Genomic DNA, 6,514 nt, shown 5'->3' with positions numbered 1-6,514 from the left:
TGATTACTATAAGGCCCAAATATATTTGTCTTGTAAATATTTTGCAATATATACATACATATGAATGATATAATAAATTTATCACTCACTGGCCAATAAATTAACATAATAATAATAATTAAGCGGTACTATAATATTATTGGTTTGGGTTAGGAAGTCATTTTATCACGGACGCGCAGTAGCCGGGCGAGCGGAAGTTGGGGAGAGATGGAGGGATCATGTTGTTGAACTCGATGGGACGTTACACCTCATTGCCAAATGGGATTAATCTTCTTGAGTTCAACGTCAAGAAAACATAGGTGTGCGCTTCCACGGCGAAAAAGTCACCATTTTCCTCTGTTCCTTCCCTCTGTGGCACTACGCTGGTGATACAAAGCAAAATTGCCATGCTGGGAATTGACGTTCGAAACGACCTCAATCAAAGGGATTTTATCGAGGTTGTTATCAATACAGCCTCAAGAATACTCGGGGTTCTGAACAAAGTGCGGCGTTTTTACGCCACAACAACTGCTCTTGTTATATAAAACGCAGGTGCGGTCTTGCGTTGAACATTGCTCGCACCTTTGGGATGGCTCCGCTAAGTACCTACTGGAGGCCTTGGATCGGTTTCAACGAAGTGCATTATTGGCAACGTAAAGGTCGCTGATATCCTCGAGCCTTTACAATTGCATTGAGAGATAGCAGTGCTAAGCGCTTACTATCAAATGCATCACGGCGAATGCTCTGACGAATTCATCTTAATTCCTGCTTCCCCTTTCCTTCACAAGTCTACGCATGCTGGCTCTCGATGTCACCGCCTAACTGTGACTTCACTTCCATCGCGCACGACGAAATTTGGCAACTTTTTTCTTTGTCGCACCACTAAAAAATGGAACTCTTTAACAGCACACGTGTTCCCCTCCTCTTAAAACCTGGGTTCCTTCAAACGAGGCGTGAAGAGGCATATTGCGGGACGGCAAAGTGGGGGCGGCTAGTGCAGAATATTCTTCCCGACTGTACTAGCCGTCGTCACGTTTGGACTCCACTACCACTTACCATCAGGTGGAGTGGAGTCAATCGCTCTCCCGGTTTTATATAAAAAAAATCTTATGTAATTGTATCAAATTAAATTACTGTTTTATTGATAAAAAATAACTTTATTTAAACATATTAAATAGTACAAAATACGTCCTCGTAGACAAAGATATATATTATTTCGATGTATCATAATACTGATGAAAAAACATCAGATTTCTCTGTCGAAAAATTGGCAGTTGCAGTTCAACACATAATATTTATGTATTGAACATAAGTTTATTGTGTTTTAAAAGAAGAATGTGTCTCTTGCTTTGGAAACCACGTAAAGCTGACTCTGCGTCTCTGGTAGTAACTGCCACCTCATAGGGTGAAAGTAAGAAAATAGTAAGTGCACTGCACCCATCTTTTGTAGTTATTCTCTGTTAAGAACGGTTAACATGATCGAAGTCGTGGAAGACGTCACAATCATCTATCATCAAATGGTCAAATAGTATCTTATTCGATACTCAGTAAGGACGAGTTGAATTTGTTTTAATATGTATATCCATATTTTTTTTAATACTAATTAAATGATTTAATTATGTCCAGGGTACTAATGGGACGTTCTTTAACCGACTTTGTAGAAAACGTTGGAATTTAAATAAGTTGATCTCAAGTTTCGAAGTTAAAACTTGTGGCAATTAAATTCTGGAATTGTATTAAAATTGCTACGTTTTAATAAAATTCTTGAATTATAATTGTGATACTATAATGTTGTAATGTTCTAATATTAATTTAATATATGTATAGAAACTTGAAAAATGTTTTAGCTTTTTCTAAAACAACAATTGTAATTTATATAAAATGTTATTTGAGTTTTATAAATATTTCAGAAATAAAAGCACACAAAGTGAAAAATAACAATATTTATTGTAAATCATAAAAATAAAAAAGACAACCATTCAAAAAATATTCGTAGCAAAAATAAACAAGAGTACAATTTTATAAAGATGCCAGTCTTCAAACCAAGGAATATTTTATCTCAATAGGTTTTACTTTGTAAAAAATATCATAAATGAAATCGAATGGAATGAGTACGACCATATAAAGGTCTACGGATCATTTACCTAAATGAACATGTTTTTTTGCAGCCATATAAAATACAATAGACGAAAATGTGATGTGTACTAAAAACGCGTGAAAAATGGCTATCGGAAAAACTCAGCGAGCAAGTAATTCGTAATATAAGGATTCACACATCTGCGTCAATATAAATTTTATATGATTATGGAACAAAAAACACGCCACAAGAATTGGAAATGAAGATTGTGGTCGAATGGTCGGCTTCCATAAAGCTTTGTCCGGATTACAAGGATTTTTATTGCCTTCACGACCATACGCGGTTTTACAGGATTTTCAGTTGGAGAGTAAATGCGTGTGGGGTTAGACAGTTCTTAGAGTTGATATAGTATTAGTTCGGGATAACATATAGTCAAACTGTGTTCGTTTGGAGTTTTAGCAAATTGAAAAAAAAAAAACATATTATCATTTCATATAAATTTTGAAACTATAAATGATGTAGTTAATTTAAGCATATTTATATTTTCTCATGGTATATAATAATTTTATATACATACAGGTCATAATTTACAGAAGTCTGTAGCAGCGGCTGGCAGTAGACCTGAATATTATATTGCCGAAATAACGCAGTTAGTTTTATTATAAAAACTGTTTACTGATTTTCAATTAATAAGAATAAAAACCTAATAATAATAGTTGGCTCCTCCGGGCTGATATTAAAAATTTTCGACAAAAGAACTCAATAACTTTTTATTGGCCCGACCTTGGATTTGAGTTTTTTTTCTCGCAGTAAACCTTCAGAAAGGTACCCGGGTCCCATGGGGGTGGAACCAGGTTATGTGGGATTCTTACCCACTAAAACCACTGCGATGGTCGTCCTCAGCACGGATCGGAGAGGGATCGTGTTGATATAACGCATTCGCGGCCGCGGCATCTTTGGCGTTGTTGACTATACGTTATCGAAATGACCTATCAGCTTATAATGGATAACTGTTCTCCAGTATACTCAGTTCTTAAGGTTTAAGGAATTTGGAAGCAGTGTTTACACTACTGTGCTCCGGAAATCACGTACAACTATTAGGTCGTGTATCTGATCTCTCATGGTTCGAGTCGGACTTATCATTAGTTGTTATAATGAGAGTAGTTGGGTTGCCTCCCTCGAGGAACGACGAGGTCAAATCACTAAACGAACATTATCGTCATCACAAAAATGGCAAATAGGATTCATGTAACATAGAACCTAGACTTAAAATATTAAATATTGAAAAAATCATAACAATTAAGAAATATATAAATTGAAAGAACATTATATAATTTTGCTGGGTAAAATAGCTGTAATACGGTCGAGATTTTAAAATTGAGGTAGAGTTTTCGCTTTAACATTTCATTCTTAAGATTAAATTCATAATTGCTACCTACATCTTTTATATTTCATAGAAATTTTATAGAAACAGTTTACATAAGCCTTTTTAAAATATTATAAATTATTTTCAGAGTTAAGTTCTAATTATTATTTATACATTTGTATTTCTCAAGACGCGTTATTAAATTCGTAGCATAGTTTGCTTAGACTGTTTGGAAAAAATATAGTGATTTTGTTTTTGCTTAAGTAAGTCATGTGGCTCTTCTTATGTCTCAAGAGTGGAACCTTATTTTCGATTCTGTTAATAATTAAGAACCGAGATTGCCCAGTGTTTAGTAATAATCAATGTTAACCTATGATAGTGGCTTCAAAACCGAGCAAGTGTGAGCGAATTTTAATTTTCTTAAATTATATTTAATATTCTCCTCGTGGTTGGTGGTGAAGTAAAATATAAAGAGGAAACTTCTAGTAGGTTTTGGATGGAAATCTGTCACCAAGCGCCATTGGAATAAACTAAAAACCTCCTTAAAAAGAGAGGTGGAGGTCATTTTTAGTATGGCTCTGTAAAAACACGGAGGAATGATATATTTTACCTTTACAGCTACATTCATAATTAATATAATTAAAACAATTATATATATTAAGAACAAGCTTTCAAATTGAATGAACAGAATTTCGGTTAATATTTATTGTTACTCAGCACAGCACCCAAGGTCCTCATAATCAAGATGTTATTTGCACATTGTTTCGCAACTATTATCTTTAAAAAAAAAAAATAACGAGTCGTGTCAAGAAATTGTTTGGATTATTCCCGGCGGATGAATTTCACCATCGGATAACATGGCAGAATTTCAAATTCCATTCAGAACACCTCAATGTCTAGAAACAGCGTTATTTTTAAGCTATTTTCTGTGTCCTGTTTGTTATATACTCGGTTTTACCAGTGGATTTTCCTAACCGATATGACTTGAGAACATTTAATAAGTAATATGCTTATTATTTAAACGCTAGTAGAACACCTGTTTAGTTATTCAGTTTAGTTTTTTCCAATTTGTTCAATATTCCTTAAAAAGTAACGGTCGAATGTGGCTCTACGAAAATGAAGACGTGTAGTTTTATCGAATTTTACTTTAAAAGTTGGGCTTAGATTTACCTTTAAAATGTTAAGTTGAAATCATTTAAAATATTTATTATAAAATAAGAGAAATGCATTCAAATATGCGTATATATGGATATTTGAATCACAGACAGCTATTAATTTTATTAATCACTATTATTTTTAAAGTAATCATATTTAATTTTATTTGATTTTAAGTAATTATATTTAATTTAAAAAAATCGTTTTACCATTTTGGAGCTTAAAGCTCTTTGAGTCTTATTAACAATGATTGTGGTAACATTACTCAGGCTTACGAATTCATTCGTATTCAATGTAACGTACTTCGAGGATTAAGCAAATTCCATTCAATCAGTCGTTGGCTTATCAAAGTGTATGCAACATTTTCAAAACTTGTTTGCTAGAATTTACCATTTTATTTCGTTTATGCCACTTTCACGAGTGAGAAAATTGCTTCTAGAATGTTCACATGCTCGTAAACTAAAATTGAAAGTGTTGCAACGTAGCCCAATCCACTTAGAGTTGTTAGGGAGATTGGATCCTAACTTCGGCAATGATTTCGCGAGTTAAGCTTTATAGTTCATTAAATAATTACAGCTGGCGACCGTTTGAATGAATGTTGTACACCCAAATTTACTTTTCACTGCTTTTTTTTTTTATGGGTTTTTTAACAAGTTGTCTGTCGAGTTCAAATAACGTATTTTCGAAAATTTCATTGTGAAGTTTTGGTTCGTATTCATTTTATTTCTATAATTTTTGAATCAAAAATCACACATAAAACTCTAAAGTATCAAGTACTCAAATAGTGTACTTGATCTTTATTAAGAAGTTTTATTTATATAAATTAGTTTTTTGTATTGTAAAAATAAACGTTACAATTAATTATGTGTAAAAATGATTTGTTGATATAACGATACTATATATTCTAACTAAACTTAAAGTGTATAGTTTTCAGTAATTTCATCTTTTATTACATAGCCTAGCAGTTGATTTTGCACCCAATTACAATACCTTCTTATCATTATCATAATTCAGGTAATTGCAGACCATAGGCCATGACTTTCATCCAAGGAGTCCACTCTCCGAAGGTGCGAAAAGTTTCCGGCTCTCCACTTTCCGTATCCAGTTGAGTTTTATCATCTACTTAAGTCATCACTTATATTTAGCACGCTGCAGTGTATAACAAATTATCCGATAAAAGAAATAAGCATGCATTACGTCGTTCCAACTAAAACCTACTTTGGAAAAAAACATTAACAAAAGCAATCAACCTGTCTTTATAACAAAATAAATACAATCCTAAGCATATACTATATGATAAAAAGCAAACTTTAATAATAATAATAATCATCATCATTTTATTGGCATGAAATGTAGTTTTACAGATGTTATGATTTCTTTATAAGTTCTAATACCTTTCGCAAACCATAGAATAAATACAGATCACACCAATAGTACATTAAAATAATTATATAAATATATGTATGAAATACCTTCGTTACCTTCTCCTCAAAAAAGGGAGAGGAGGCCTTTAGCCTAGCAGTGGGATATTCACCGGCTGTTACGGTATGTTTGGACATTTTTCACTCACGGCCATCTGATCCCAAATTAAGCTTGTACAAATCTTGTGCTATGGACACCAGACAACTGATATACTTTTCTTTTGTAAATACATACTCATATAGATAATTACACTCAGACTCAGGACAAACAGACATGTTCATGCACACAAATGTCTGTCCTGGGTGGGAATCGAACCCACAACTTTCGGCGTGAAAGGCAAGTATTTACCAACCACGCCAACCGGCTCGTCAAATCGTATATAAAATAAAATTTGGTTAAGAATTAACAATAATTAATTAAATTAAATGATTTACTTAAGTTTACATTTACGTGCATGGTTACTAAATAATATACAACTTTAATTTAATTTAACTATTTAGTTAAACAATTTAAAT

Source organism: Nymphalis io, chromosome 7 (genome assembly GCF_905147045.1).
Source record: "Nymphalis io chromosome 7, ilAglIoxx1.1, whole genome shotgun sequence".
NCBI lineage: Eukaryota > Metazoa > Arthropoda > Insecta > Lepidoptera > Nymphalidae > Nymphalis > Nymphalis io.
Note: the sequence above shows the minus strand (reverse complement) of the source record.